Here is a 14,545-nt window from a genome sequence, read left to right on the forward strand (position 1 = left end):
GCCCTGAGTCTGAACCCCGCCCTGTGCAACTGGGTCCTGGACCTCCAGACGGGTAAACCTCAGGTGGTGAAGGTAGGCAACAACACTTCCACTATACTGATGCTCAACATGAGCACAAGGGTGTGTGCTTAGTTCCCTCGTGTACTCCATGTTCACCCATGACTGTGTGGCCATGCACGTCTCCAACTTAATCATTAAGTTTGCAGATGACACAACAGTGGTAGGCCTGATCACCGATGACGATGAGACAGTCTATAGGGAGGAGGTCAGAGACGTGGCAGTGTGGTGTCAGGAGAACAACCTCTCCCTCAACATCAGCAAGAGAAATAAAATGATTGTGGGGAACAGAAAATGAAGGGCCGAGCATGCCCCCATTCACATCAACAGGGTTGTAGGGGAGCGGGTCAAGAGCTTCAAGTTCCTCGGTGTCCACATCACTAACTATCTATCATGGTCCAAACAAACCAAGACAATCATGAAAAGGGCACAGCAACCCCTCTTCCCCCTCAGGAGGCTGAAAAGATCCTCAAAACATTATACAGCTGCACCATTGAGAGCATCTTGACTGGCTGCATCACCACTTGGTATGGCAGCCGCTTGACATTTGACCACAAAGCACAACAGAAGGTAGTGCATGCGGCCCAGTACATCACTGAGGCTAAGCTCCCTGCCATCCATGATCTCTATACCAGGCGGTGTCCCTAAAACTGTCAAAGACTCCAGCTACCCAAGTCATAGACTGTTCTCTCTGCTACTGCACGGAAAGCGGTATCCATGCACCAAGTCTGGAACCAACAGGACCCTTTAACAGCTTCTATCCCCAAAACTACTAAATAATTCATCTGTGTAGCTATTGGTGAACTATTTAGCATTCTGCATTGACCTTTTTTGCACTAACTTTTATGACTCATCATACACTTCTTCTACTGTTTATTATCTCACTTTATTCCTAGTGATATGTACATACACTATATATACAAAAGTATGTGGACACACCTTCAAATTAGTGGATTTGGCTATTTACACAACAGGATGACATGGAGAAGGGTACGAGTAATGGAGGATTGGAAACACCCTGTATGGCTCACCAGCGTACTCTTAGCTACTGATGAGCCTGGTCTTTTAATGGACAGGTAGATATGTAATGACCTGTAGTTTCACAATACAGACAGCTCTTGGCGCACGGTCTGCGTAAACGTTCAACAGGAGACAATCTAGCCCTGCCCAGTTGCATCGGCTCCGGAGAAGGCAAGTTGACAGCCCTCGTTGACTCCCAAGGGAACTCGGGTGACATCGGATTCTCTTTAACCACCTTTGATAATCCATTAACGAAAATGTCAAACAGAGACTCCGGATTCCAGCCACTCTCGGCGGTCAAAGTGCGAAAATCCACTGCGTATTCTGCCACACTACTTGACTCTTGACACAGTTGAAGTAGCTTCCGAGCAGCCTCTCTCCTGGAAAACAGAGAATTGGATACCCTTCTAACCTCCGCAATGAACTCAAATGGTGGCAAATGGTGGATTGTTGGTCCCACACCTCCGTAGCCTAGGAGAGTGCCCTCCCGGACAGCAGCGTTATCAGTTACGCTATCTTTGAGCGATCTGAGGGAAACGAAGAGGGCTGCAACTCGAAGATGAGGGAGCATTGGGAGAGAAACGCCAGGCAGGTTCCTGGATCTCCAACTTAGCATTCCGGAGGGGTTAAGTAGGGTTCTCTGGAAGCCGGGGTAGGCTAGGGAGAAGCGCCGCAGGTAGCAAGGTTACTGAGAGTCTGGGGGGTTACCGTCGTGACTTGCTGCCTATTAGATAATCTGCGGAATTGCTCCAGCAATGTATTGAAAGTGTGATCTTGGCATTCCGCCAAGGTCTGGAGTCCTATCATAAGGATAATACTCAGATGCAGACACAAGAGGTGGATAGTTTGATTCTCAGAATATTTAAAATAACAAAAGTGGCAGGAAGAATGGTTATAACCAGGAAGACTAGAAAACAAACATTTGAGAACGGGAGAAACGGGAAACATGCCGGTCGATTTCTCAGCCAAACGTGAAGAACAAACAGAGCTATTTCGCCTACAAAAATAATATTTTTGGGAAAAAAGGAACATTTGCTATCTAACTGGGAGCCTCGTGAGTGAAAACATCTGAAGCTCATCAAAGGTAAACGATTTAATTTGATTGCTTTTCTGATTTTCGTGACCAAGTTACCTGCTGCTAGCTGGACATAATGCTAGGCTATCGATAAACTTACACAAATGCTTGTCTTGCTTTGGCTGTAAAGCATATTTTGAAAATCTGAGATGACAGGGTGATTAACAAATGGCTAAGCTGTGTTTCAATATATTTCACTTGTGATTTTTATGAATAGGAATATTTTCTAGTAATATTTATGTCCGTTGCGTTATGCTAATTAGTGTCAGTCAATGATTACGCTCCCGGATCCGGGATGTGTAGTATCGGATCCGTCCCTTTTTTCAATTTTCACCTAAATGTCATATGTCATACCCAAATCTAACTGCCTGTAGCTCAGGACCTGAAGCAAGGATCTTTTTTTAAAATTTTTTCCCCAAGATTGAGTAGCAGTAAGTCGTCCTGTCGTATCGTCTCTCTGTATATATCGTCTCTTTTTCGTTTTAGATATTTTTCTTCGCATATCTTTAAAAACATTTTGCTAAACCTAAGCTTCCAAATACTCTCCTGCAACCCGCCTCACCCAATGTAGCTACTTTTCCTAAAGCATTTATATTTACTTCGGAACCGGAACCCCTCAACTGAAGCTAGCCAGCTAATCACCAGCTATGCTAGCGGTCTTCAGCTAACCGGTCATCAGCTAACCTTTAGCTCGGAAAGCTCTCGCCAGTTCGAACAACGCAACGCTAACCAGAGCATAACGGACCTATTTATTTTTTATCCACGGATTCCCACCGCAAACAGAACATTTTTCAGCTGGATCTTCACAACTAGCTATCGAGCTAAACCGCAACCCTGGTTGATTACTCCTGGCTAGCGTTTCCACCCACGTAGCTTGAAGCTAGCCCGGCCAGAGCTCCTGTGCTGCCACCGTAGCATACTCCTGGGCTACAATACCCGGACCCACGACCGGTCTATCGATGTCACAGCATGAAGAGGAATAAACAGACTCACCCCATCGCGACGTCCCCCAAAGGCTAACTCTTGAGCCCTCGCTATCTCCTTGCATGCTAATTCGGCATGCCAACTGCAAGCTTGTTTAGCCCAGGTCCGCTAACTACTACCTTGTTTACCCCGGCCTGCTAATCTGTTAGCTTGTTAGCACAGGCATGCTAACCGTCTGCATCGCCGCGTCCCAAACACGCAGTGGCCCATATGTACTTTCTATCTCTTCCCGATTTTTAAAAATTTGTTTATACCTTCCGGAAACCTGCCTCACCCAATGTGATACGGAATCGCTATTATTTTTAATTTTTAGAACACACACAAGAACCTCCAGAAGCTAACCAGCTAACTAGCTACAAGCTATTTAGTCATTGTTAGTTTTTTTTAACCTGGATAACACTCGCCAGTCCAGCCCCCCTGCCCCATCCACCGCTGCCCCCTGGACTCTGATCACTTGGCTACATAGCTGATGCACGCTGGACTGTCCATTAATCACGGTACTCCATTCTGCTTGTTTGTTTTATCTGTCGGCCCCGTTGCAGAGTCAATGCCATTTTACCTGCTGTTGTTATGCTAGCTGATTAGCTGTTGTCTCACCCACTGTTTTAGCTAGCTTTCCCAATTCAACACCTGTGATTACTGTATGCCTCGCTGTATGTCTCTCTCAAATGTCAATATGCCTTGTATACGGTTGCTCAGGTTAGTTATCATTGTTTTAGTTCACAATGGAGCCCCTAGTCCCACTCCTCATACCCCTGATACCTCCGTTGTCCCACCTCCCACATATGCGGTGACCTCACCCATTACAACCAGCATGTCCAGAGATAAAACCTCTCTCATCATCACCCAGTGCCTGGGCTTACCTCCGCCGTACCCGCACCCCACCACACCCCTGTCTGCGCATTATGCCCTGAATATATTCTACCATGCCCAGAAACCTGCTCCTCTTATTCTCTGTCCCCAACGCTCTAGGCGACCAGTTTTGATAGCCTTTAGCCGCACCCTCATACTACTCCTTCTCTGTTCCGCGGGTGATGTGGAGGTAAACCCAGGCCCTGCATGTCCCCAGGCACCCTCATTTGTTGACTTCTGTGATCGAAAAAGCCTTGGTTTCATGCATGTCAACATCAGAAGCCTCCTCCCTAAGTTTGTTTTACTCACTGCTTTAGCACACTCTGCTAACCCTGATGTCCTTGCCGTGTCTGAATCCTGGCTCAGGAAGGCCACCAAAAAATCAGAGATTTCCATACCCAACTATAACATCTTCCGTCAAGATAGAACTGCCAAAGGGGGAGGAGTTGCAGTCTACTGCAGAGATAGCCTGCAAAGTAATGTCATACTTTCCAGGTCCATACCCAAACAGTTCGAACTACTAATTCTGAAAATTAGTCTCTCCAGAAATAAGTCTCTCACTGTTGCCGCCTGCTACCGACCCCCCTCAGCTCCCAGCTGTGCCCTGGACACCATTTGTGAATTGATTGCCCCCCAGGTTGCAGGTGCAAATGAGAACTTGTTCTCAACTAGCCTATCTGGTTAAATAAAGGTGAAAAAAAAATGCATATTCTTGATACCATTTGAAAGGAAACACTTTGAAGTTTGTGTTGAAATGTTAAATTAATGTAGGATAATATAACACATTAGATCTAAAAAAGATAATAAAAAGAAAAAAACATGCGTTTAAAAAAGATTGTACCATCATCTTTGAAATGCAAGAGAAAGGCCCTAATGTATTATGCCAAGTTCATAACTGTGCACTCTCCTCAAACAATAGCATGGTATTATTTTACTGTAATAGCTACTGTAAAGTGGACAGTGCAGTTTGATTAACAATAATTTCAGCTTTCTGCCAATATCAGATATGTCTATGTCCTGAAATCTTTTTTTTGTTACTTACAACCTCATGCTAATCACATTAGCCTACGTTAGCTCAACCGTCCCGTGGGGGACCCACCAATCCGGTAGAGGTTTTAACAACTTGGGGCTAGCCATTGAACAGAGTCACTCGCCCCAACAGAGCGGAGAGGGGTGGGGGTACCTGTAACAGACAGGGGGAGACAGGACAGGGTAGACGGTGAACAGATCGCCAGGTGGAATCCAAGCAGCAGTGCAGCAGGCAACGGGAGTAGGTGTCACACCCACTTGGGAGAAGCTTTTTCGGGAGGCAGATTCCTTGTAGAATATCCCAGCTAGCTAGCCTAACGTAGCTATCAAGTCTCTGTCCACCATTTTTTCCCACATGGAAAAGGAGGTCATTAGTTGGCTATATTTACATTTACATTTACATTTAAGTCATTTAGCAGACGCTCTTATCCAGAGCGACTTACAAATTGGTGCATACACCTTATGACAACCAGTGGAACAGCCACTTGCATCTAAATCTTGTTGGGGGGGGTGAGAAGGGGGGTGAGAAGGATTACTTAAGGAGAAGGATTACTTACCCTTACTTACCCTATCCTATATCTCTTCAGTTTTGGCAAATGGTCCTTTACGACATCAAAACAAAGTTGTCCTGTGGCTGTTGTATTTTGGAGTTTGTGAGGAGTAGATCTTCTGATGTGATCAAAGCCACAATATTGTTTCTTATTGAGGTAATTTACAATTGAAGTGTCATTGCTGCATATCATTTCAAAATAGAGATGAATCCAGGGGGTACTGTATTGTAACGACCTCTGCACCAATGGGGGGGCTTCAAAGACATTTAACATTTACATTTAAGTCATTTAGCGACTTACAAATTGGTGCATTCACCTTATGACATCCAGTGGAACAGCCACTTTACAATAGTGCATCTAAATCTTTTAGGGGGGGGGGGTGAGAAGGATTACTTATCCTATCCTAGGTATTCCTTAAAGAGGTGGGGTTTCAGGTGTCTCCGGAAGGTGGTGATTGACTCCGCTGTCCTGGCGTCGTGAGGGAGTTTGTTCCACCATTGGGGGGCCAGAGCAGCGAACAGTTTTGACTGGGCTGAGCGGAAAGACCTCTGCATTTGGGTGGGAGAGGCTGTGAAACTCTCCTGCCATTGTTGGGCTCAAGGGCTTTGACATCTCTCACTTCACACCTCAGTGCTAATCGAAGTTGCAGCCAGATCTGTGCTGCCCTTAACTTAGCATTCTGTCCTTATCAAGTAATATATATCATTGTAATTTATTTTTCTTCTTAGCTTTAAAACTAGCTTCAGACTAACATTACTCACTCAGTTCTAGGTTGGATGGTATTTTCAGGGTTCTTGTGCTTCTTTTAGTGGTTGTTTGTTTGCCGGAGCATTTGCTGTATAGATCTTGGAAATAATACTCTTTGGTAGTAGGAATCCTTCAAAGTAATTTTGTCCAAAATCAGGTTGTGGGTTTAGAGGTTTGATTTGGAGTGAAGGTTATGTTGTACCCTAACCCTAGCTTCATGTCCACATCCTGGTTCAACCCTAACCCTAGCTTCATGTCCACATCCTGGTTCAACCCTAACCCTAGAAATATATATTTTTATTTATTTAACCAGGCAAGTCAGTTAAGGACAAATTTTAATTTACAATGAAGGCCTACCCCGGCCAAACCCGGATGGCGCTGGGCCACTTGGGCGCCCAATAACACTAACCCTTACATAAAAAGGAATGACTTGTCAATAAGGGAAACTATATGTCCAGTACACCTACAGTACTTCTGCAGGATGATCCCTTACTGAGTTGTTACCCTTCATTCTTACTTATTTCAAATGCCCGACAGGGATTTTCAATTCATTATCATGACTTAAACCTCATTAGCTAGTAAAATAGCATCTTGAATTCCTAATTGGGTCCAAGGGGGAGAGTTGGTATTATAAATAAGCAAGGTAATTAATACTGTGAGTATCAGGCTCTATTGCAGATTTCAGCTTCTTATGCCTCTAATACCTCCTTGGTTTGCCACAAATCACTTTACATATTTAAACAACAGATCCAATTACAGCAGGTTCAGAGTTGGTGATAAGCATGCAGCATGCCGATGTCATGACGTTGGCCTCTTTGGGTATAGCACCCCCCCTTTCCTCCTTCAACTAGGCTGCTGTGGTCAGAGGTCGTAAATTCCTGAGAAGACCCTGCCTCATAGTAGAGAGAGGGTAAACTTTCATAGAGGACAAAGAACTTGAGGTACGAACAAATTTCATGTTCCGGAGAAAGTGTAAAATATCGTTGAAGAATCCAGCTATGAACTGGTCCGTTTGTTACAACTTGTGAAGCTCATGGGAGACGGTGTGGCCACATTACCATAACGCTGTTTATATAATAGCCCCAGATATAAGGTTTACATCTAATTGTTGTATAAGATGAATGAGTGAGTATGATACTGTTTACACAATTTTACAATGTGATTTTGGACTGTTTAATGAAGGAAAAGTCAAAAAGGGAATTGGATTTGAACTAAATCAGAGGACCGCCCCTGAGCCCAGTTAGGGTCAGACATCCTGGGACAGCCCTTTTCTGCCATTCTGAATAAAAACCCAATTTTGAGAAATTATCACCAGACCATGTTTCTCTCAATCACGGGAGTACAAAGGTTGTAGACCATTGCTGAATCTTTTAACCATACCACATGGTTAAACTCTTAGACTATCGATACCGACAGAATGAGAACATTTACATTTACATTTAAGTCATTTAGCAGACGCTCTTATCCAGAGCGACTTACAAATTGGTGCATTCACCTTATGACATCCAGTGGAACAGCCACTTTACAATAGTGCATCTAAATCTTTTAAGGGGGGTGAGAAGGATTACTTTATCCTATCCTAGGTATTCCTTAAAGAGGTGGGGTTTCAGGTGTCTCCGGAAGGTGGTGATTGACTCCGCTGTCCTGGCGTCGTGAGGGAGTTTGTTCCACCATTGGGGGGCCAGAGCAGCGAACAGTTTTGACTGGGCTGAGCGGGAACTGTACTTCCTCAGTGGTAGGGAAGCGAGCAGGCCAGAGGTGGATGAACGCAGTTCCCTTGTTTGGGTGTAGGGCCTGATCAGAGCCTGGAGGTACTGAGGTGCCGTTCCCCTCACAGCTCTGTAGGCAAGCACCATGGTCTTGTAGCGGATGCGAGCTTCAACTGGAAGCCAGTGGAGAGAGCGGAGGAGCGGGGTGACGTGAGAGAACTTGGGAAGGTTGAACACCAGACGGGCTGCGGCGTTCTGGATGAGTTGTAGGGGTTTAATGGCACAGGCAGGGAGCCCAGCCAACAGCGAGTTGCAGTAATCCAGACGGGAGATGACAAGTGCCTGGATTAGGACCTGCGCCGCTTCCTGTGTGAGGCAGGGTCGTACTCTGCGGATGTTGTAGCGCATGAACCTACAGGAACGGGCCACCGCCTTGATGTTAGTTGAGAACGACAGGGTGTTGTCCAGGATCACGCCAAGGTTCTTAGCGCTCTGGGAGGAGGACACAATGGAGTTGTCAACCGTGATGGCGAGATCATGGAACGGGCAGTCCTTCCCCGGGAGGAAGAGCAGCTCCGTCTTGCCGAGGTTCAGCTTGAGGTGGTGATCCGTCATCCACACTGATATGTCTGCCAGACATGCAGAGATGCGATTCGCCACCTGGTCATCAGAAGGGGGAAAGGAGAAGATTAATTGTGTGTCGTCTGCATAGCAATGATAGGAGAGACCATGTGAGGTTATGACAGAGCCAAGTGACTTGGTGTATAGCGAGAATAGGAGAGGGCCTAGAACAGAGCCCTGGGGGACACCAGTGGTGAGAGCGCGTGGTGAGGAGACCACGCCACCTGGTAGGAGCGGCCTGTCAGGTAGGACGCAATCAAAGCGTGGGCCGCGCCGGAGATGCCCAACTCGGAGAGGGTGGAGAGGAGGATCTGATGGTTCACAGTATCGAAGGCAGCCGATAGGTCTAGAAGGATGAGAGCAGAGGAGAGAGAGTTAGCTTTAGCAGTGCGGAGCGCCTCCGTGATACAGAGAAGAGCATTCTCAGTTGAATAACTAGTCTTGAAACTTGACTGATTTGGATCAAGAAGGTCATTCTGAGAGAGATAGCGGGAGAGCTGGCCAAGGACGGCATGTTCAAGAGTTTTGGAGAGAAAAGAAAGAAGGGATACTGGTCTGTAGTTGTTGACATCGGAGGGATCGAGTGTAGGTTTTTTCAGAAGGGGTGCAACTCTCACTCTCTTGAAGACGGAAGGGACGTAGCCAGCGGTCAGGGATGAGTTGATGAGCGAGGTGAGGTAAGGGAGAAGGTCTCTGGAAATGGTCTGGAGAAGAGAGGAGGGGATAGGGTCAAGCGGGCAGGTTGTTGGGCGGCCGGCCGTCACAAGACGCGAGATTTCATCTGGAGAGAGAGGGGAGAAAGAGGTCAGAGCACAGGGTAGGGCAGTGTGAGCAGAACCAGCGGTGTCGTTTGACTTAGCAAACGAGGATCGGATGTCGTCGACCTTCTTTTCAAAATGGTTGACGAAGTCATCTGCAGAGAGGGAGGAGGGGGAGGAGGATTCAGGAGGGAGGAGAAGGTGGCAAAGAGCTTCCTAGGGTTAGAGGCAGATGCTTGGAATTTAGAGTGGTAGAAAGTGGCTTTAGCAGCAGAGACAGAGGAGGAAAATGTAGAGAGGAGGGAGTGAAAGGATGCCAGGTCCGCAGGGAGGCGAGTTTTCCTCCATTTCCGCTCGGCTGCCCGGAGCCCTGTTCTGTGAGCTCGCAATGAGTCGTCGAGCCACGGAGCGGGAGGGGAGGACCGAGCCGGCCTGGAGGATAGGGGACATAGAGAGTCAAAGGATGCAGAAAGGGAGGAGAGGAGGGTTGAGGAGGCAGAATCAGGAGATAGGTTGGAGAAGGTTTGAGCAGAGGGAAGAGATGATAGGATGGAAGAGGAGAGAGTAGCGGGGGAGAGAGAGCGAAGGTTGGGACGGCGCGATACCATCCGAGTAGGGGCAGTGTGGGAAGTGTTGGATGAGAGCGAGAGGGAAAAGGATACAAGGTAGTGGTCGGAGACTTGGAGGGGAGTTGCAATGAGGATAGTGGAAGAACAGCATCTAGTAAAGATGAGGTCGAGCGTATTGCCTGCCTTGTGAGTAGGGGGGGAAGGTGAGAGGGTGAGGTCAAAAGAGGAGAGGAGTGGAAAGAAGGAGGCAGAGAGGAATGAGTCAAAGGTAGACGTGGGGGTTAGGAGGTTAAAGTCGCCCAGAACTGTGAGAGGTGAGCCGTCCTCAGGAAAGGAGCTTATCAAGGCATCAAGCTCATTGATGAACTCTCCGAGGGAACCTGGGGGGCGATAAATGATAAGGATGTTAAGCTTGAAAGGGCTGGCAACTGTGACAGCATGGAATTCAAAGGAGGCGATAGACAGATGGGTAAGGGGAGAAAGAGAGAATGACCATTTGGGAGAGATGAGGATCCCGGTGCCACCACCCCGCTGACCAGAAGCTCTCGGGGTGTGCGAGAACACGTGGGCGGACGAAGAGAGAGCAGTAGGAGTAGCAGTGTTATCTGTGGTGATCCATGTTTCCGTCAGTGCCAAGAAGTCGAGGGACTGGAGGGAGGCATAGGCTGAGATGAACTCTGCCTTGTTGGCCGCAGATCGGCAGTTCCAGAGGCTACCGGAGAACTGGAACTCCACGTGGGTCGTGAGCGCTGGGACCACCAGATTAGGGTGGCCGCGGCCACGCGGTGTGGAGCGTTTGTATGGTCTGTGCAGAGAGGAGAGAACAGGGATAGACAGACACATAGTTGACAGGCTACAGAAGAGGCTACGCTAATGCAAGCAGATTGGAATGACAAGTGGACTACACGTCTCGAATGTTCAGAAAGTTAAGCTTACGTAGCAAGAATCTTATTGACTAAAATGATTAAAATGATACAGTACTGCTGAAGTAGGCTAGCTGGCAGTGGCTGCGTTGTTGACTTTGTAGGCTAGCTGGCAGTGGCTGCGTTGTTGACACTACACTAATCAAGTCGTTCCGTTGAGTGTAATAGTTTCTACAGTGCTGCTATTCGGGGGCTAGCTGGCTAGCTAGCAGTGTTGATTACGTTACGTTGCGTTAAAAGAACGACAATAGCTGGCTAGCTAACCTAGAAAATCGCTCTAGACTACACAATTATCTTTGATACAAAGATGGCTATGTAGCTAGCTACGATCAAACAAATCAAACCGTTGTGCTGTAATGAAATGAAATGAAAATGTGATACTACCTGTGGAGCGAAGCGGAATGCGACCGGGTTGAGTGCGGAAGTTCTTTGATATGAATTACTGGTCTGCAGCTAGGAATTCGGTATCATTGAACACAAAGAACGACAATCGCTGAAACATCCATTCTATAACGAATGTCACTCTGAACTGAGAGAGAGAGAGAGGGAGAGAGACGGACAATTCTACAAAAGACACTAACTTTTCACCAGCGATCAAGACGACACACTAAGCGTAAATATATATATTGATTGCAATTGTTCCAGAATGAGTGAGCGTTCATGTGTAAAGGATTAGCATTTCAATTGTTATAATTATTAACTCTGTAGTGACTTCTTAGTTGACCCCCACTTCCCTTTTGTCTAACAAGCCGCCATGCCGGTTTAGCCCACTAGAGCACATCCTCCTATCACCACATTTACCTTGTTTGTTTGTTTGTTTGTTTATGCATTTCTGTGAATTACTTAGTTGGTAATAAATACATTATTTAAGACAATTGATGTATGGATGACTCATAGTGAAGACTGGGTTCGTGCAGATAACCAACCATTTACGACATTTGGAATGAGACTAACATGAGGTAAAGTAAATAATTAATTAATTCGAAGACTAATTGATCAAATAAAATATCTGAAAAGTTCTTTTAGGAAATGATAACTTTATAATCTGAATATTTTTCCTTGGTGCCCTGACTTCCTAGTTAATTAGCTACGTGATTAATCAGTTGATCGCATAGTAACTAATTACAGAGAATCTTTGATAAAAACTACCAGCCTTCAGTTAATGACAGTAAAGACACGACATTGAGGTAGAGTGGTGTGGTATGATAGAAACGACTGCTCTGTTGCAATAATGAGAACCCTACCATAGGATGAGTGATGGAGTTCGCCTGGAGAGCATCAATTGGGGCAGAGAATGAGTAGTGTGTGTTGTTCTCACATGGGACATGTGATAAGAAAACACCTACACAATGTTAATAAAGATGATAACTGGTGTACTGTCGTCCCCTCACAGTAACCAAGTGGTATACTAATAGCAAGCATAAAGAGTGCAATTATTGTACTTTCATACAATAGGCTGCATACGTCACCGACACCCACATATCTAGTCTATTCAAAATGCACAATAAAGATCATTGAAAGTGATTATTACCTAAGACATCTCTGCACAACACCAGCATATTGGATTAGTAATTAACCATTTCCTTCAACTCCCATTACCAGCCCTGTCACCCTGCAAAACTTAGGTAAATCCTTACTACCCAACCCAGGAGAGTACATGTCTTATTGTATGACAGGTAATTTAAGCATTCTATTGTGTTGTACATTATTTATACAGAGCAAATGTTGCAGAAGAGTGCATTTACAGGGCAGCCAGACACACTCGTACCCTGTACCAGACTACTGCAGCGTCCGTCCGTTCAACCCTGAGAGGAGAGGACCGACAGTCAAACTAAAAAAGTGATATCTAGAATCTAAAATGGTTCTTCGACTGCGCCTATATGAGAACCCTTTGAAGAACTTGTTTGCGTTCAATGTAGAACCCTTTCCATAGAGGGTTCTACATGGAACCCAAAAGGATTTCCCTGCAACCAAAAAGGGGAACAGAAGAAGAACCCTTTAGGGACCTGTTTTTCTAAGATTGTAGCCACAGATACAAGCTCAGCAGCTTTCCACTGACAACTCTTTGAATAGTGCCCACCTTTCATCTTTCCTCTTTTTTAAAATGTCTTTTTTTTAATGCAGACTGGAAGTGTTTCATCTGGGAAGGCTATATACTGATATTGAATACCTGGAAATGTAGAAGGCAGCGAGAGCTAGGGAAAGATGGAAAGATAGGCAGACAAAGCATTACATTTTTGGAAAAAGAATCAAGAAGAATAGAGACTCATGTTCCATGTTTTTTGTCCTATTTTGACCAAATGGAACGTTTTTGTTTCATTGCATGATTTCTGCTGTAGTTTGTTGTCACACCCAACAACACATATAGTATATCCATAGCAAAACAAAATCACCATGGGCATTTTGTCACATAAGGATCCTCCTCCTCAAGACTGAGAATATGATTTTATGCCCTTGATCAATACCAGTTTTACAGCAGCCTTTGCGTCCCTGTGTGACAGCTGTGGAGACAGGTTGAGGCTCTCTCTCTGGTTCCTCTCCTACCGTTCCCTCTCTGGTTCCTCTCCTCCATTTCTCGCTGGTTCCCCCTCCTCCCTTCCTCTCTCTGGTTCCTCTCATCCCTTCCTCTCTAGTTCCTCTCCTCCCTTTCTCTCCGGTTCCTCTTCTCCCTTCCTCTCCGGTTCCTCTTCTCCCTTCCTCTCCGGTTCCACTCCTCCCATTCTCTCTGGTTCCTCTCCTTCCTTCCTTTCTGGTTCCTCTCCTTCCTTCCTTTCTGGTTCCTCTCCTCCATTTCTCTCTGGTTCCTCTTCTCCCTTCCTATCTGGTTCCTCTCCTCCCTTCCTCTCTGGTTCCACTCCTCCCTTCCTCTCTGGTTCCACTCCTCCCTTCCTCTCTGGTTCCACTCCTCCCTTTCTCTCTGGTTCTTCTCCTCCCTTCCTCTCTGGTTCCTCTCCTCCCATTCTCTCTCTGGTTCCTCTCCTCCATTTCTCTCTGGTTCTTCTCCTTCCTTCCTCTCTGGTTCCTCTCCTCCCTTTCTCTCTGGTTCCCCTCCTCACTTTCTCTCTGGTTCCCCTCCTCACTTTCTCTCTGGTTCCCCTCCTCACTTCCTCTCTGGTTCCTCTCCTCCCTTCCTCTCTGGTTCCTCTCCTCCCTTCCTCTCTGGTTCCTCTCCTCCCTTCCGCTCTCTCTGGTTCCTCTCCTCCCTTCCTCTCTGGTTCCTCTCCTCCCTCCCTCTCTGGTTCCTCTCCTCCCTTCCTCTCTCTCTGGTTCCTCTCCTCCCTTCCTCTCTCTCTGGTTCCTCTCCTCCCTTCCGCTGTCTCTGGTTCTTCTCCTCCCTTCCTCTCTGGTTCCTCTCCTCCCTACCTCTCTGGTTCCTTTGTTCCATGCATCTTTAACACATTGGGGTTAAAGATATGGTCAGGTGCAACGGGGCTCTGAGAATGGACAATACTTTATTGAAATGCAAAATAACTACTAAGAGGAGGGAGATGCTACTGCTGTAAGTGACAGTGACAGTGCTGCCAGTCATATATTTCATAAATGTCCTGGCTTATATTAATTTTCTCATGGGCCGTACTTTTTCTGAGTAGCAATTTATTTTTTTCTACAGCCATGTGTAAATTGTGCTTGCTATGAAAAAGTACTTTGCT

At 46.2% G+C, this 14,545-nt stretch overlaps 1 protein-coding gene across 2 annotated transcripts in view; it reads left to right on the forward strand.

The window, feature by feature from the left end:
* Positions 1–14,545, forward strand: part of LOC118360399 (chemokine-like protein TAFA-1) — a 43,737-nt gene that overhangs the window by 19,936 nt on the left and 9,256 nt on the right. The gene's annotated exons all lie outside the window — the stretch shown is intronic.

The sequence above is a fragment of the Oncorhynchus keta genome, chromosome 28 (assembly GCF_023373465.1).
Source record: "Oncorhynchus keta strain PuntledgeMale-10-30-2019 chromosome 28, Oket_V2, whole genome shotgun sequence".
NCBI lineage: Eukaryota > Metazoa > Chordata > Actinopteri > Salmoniformes > Salmonidae > Oncorhynchus > Oncorhynchus keta.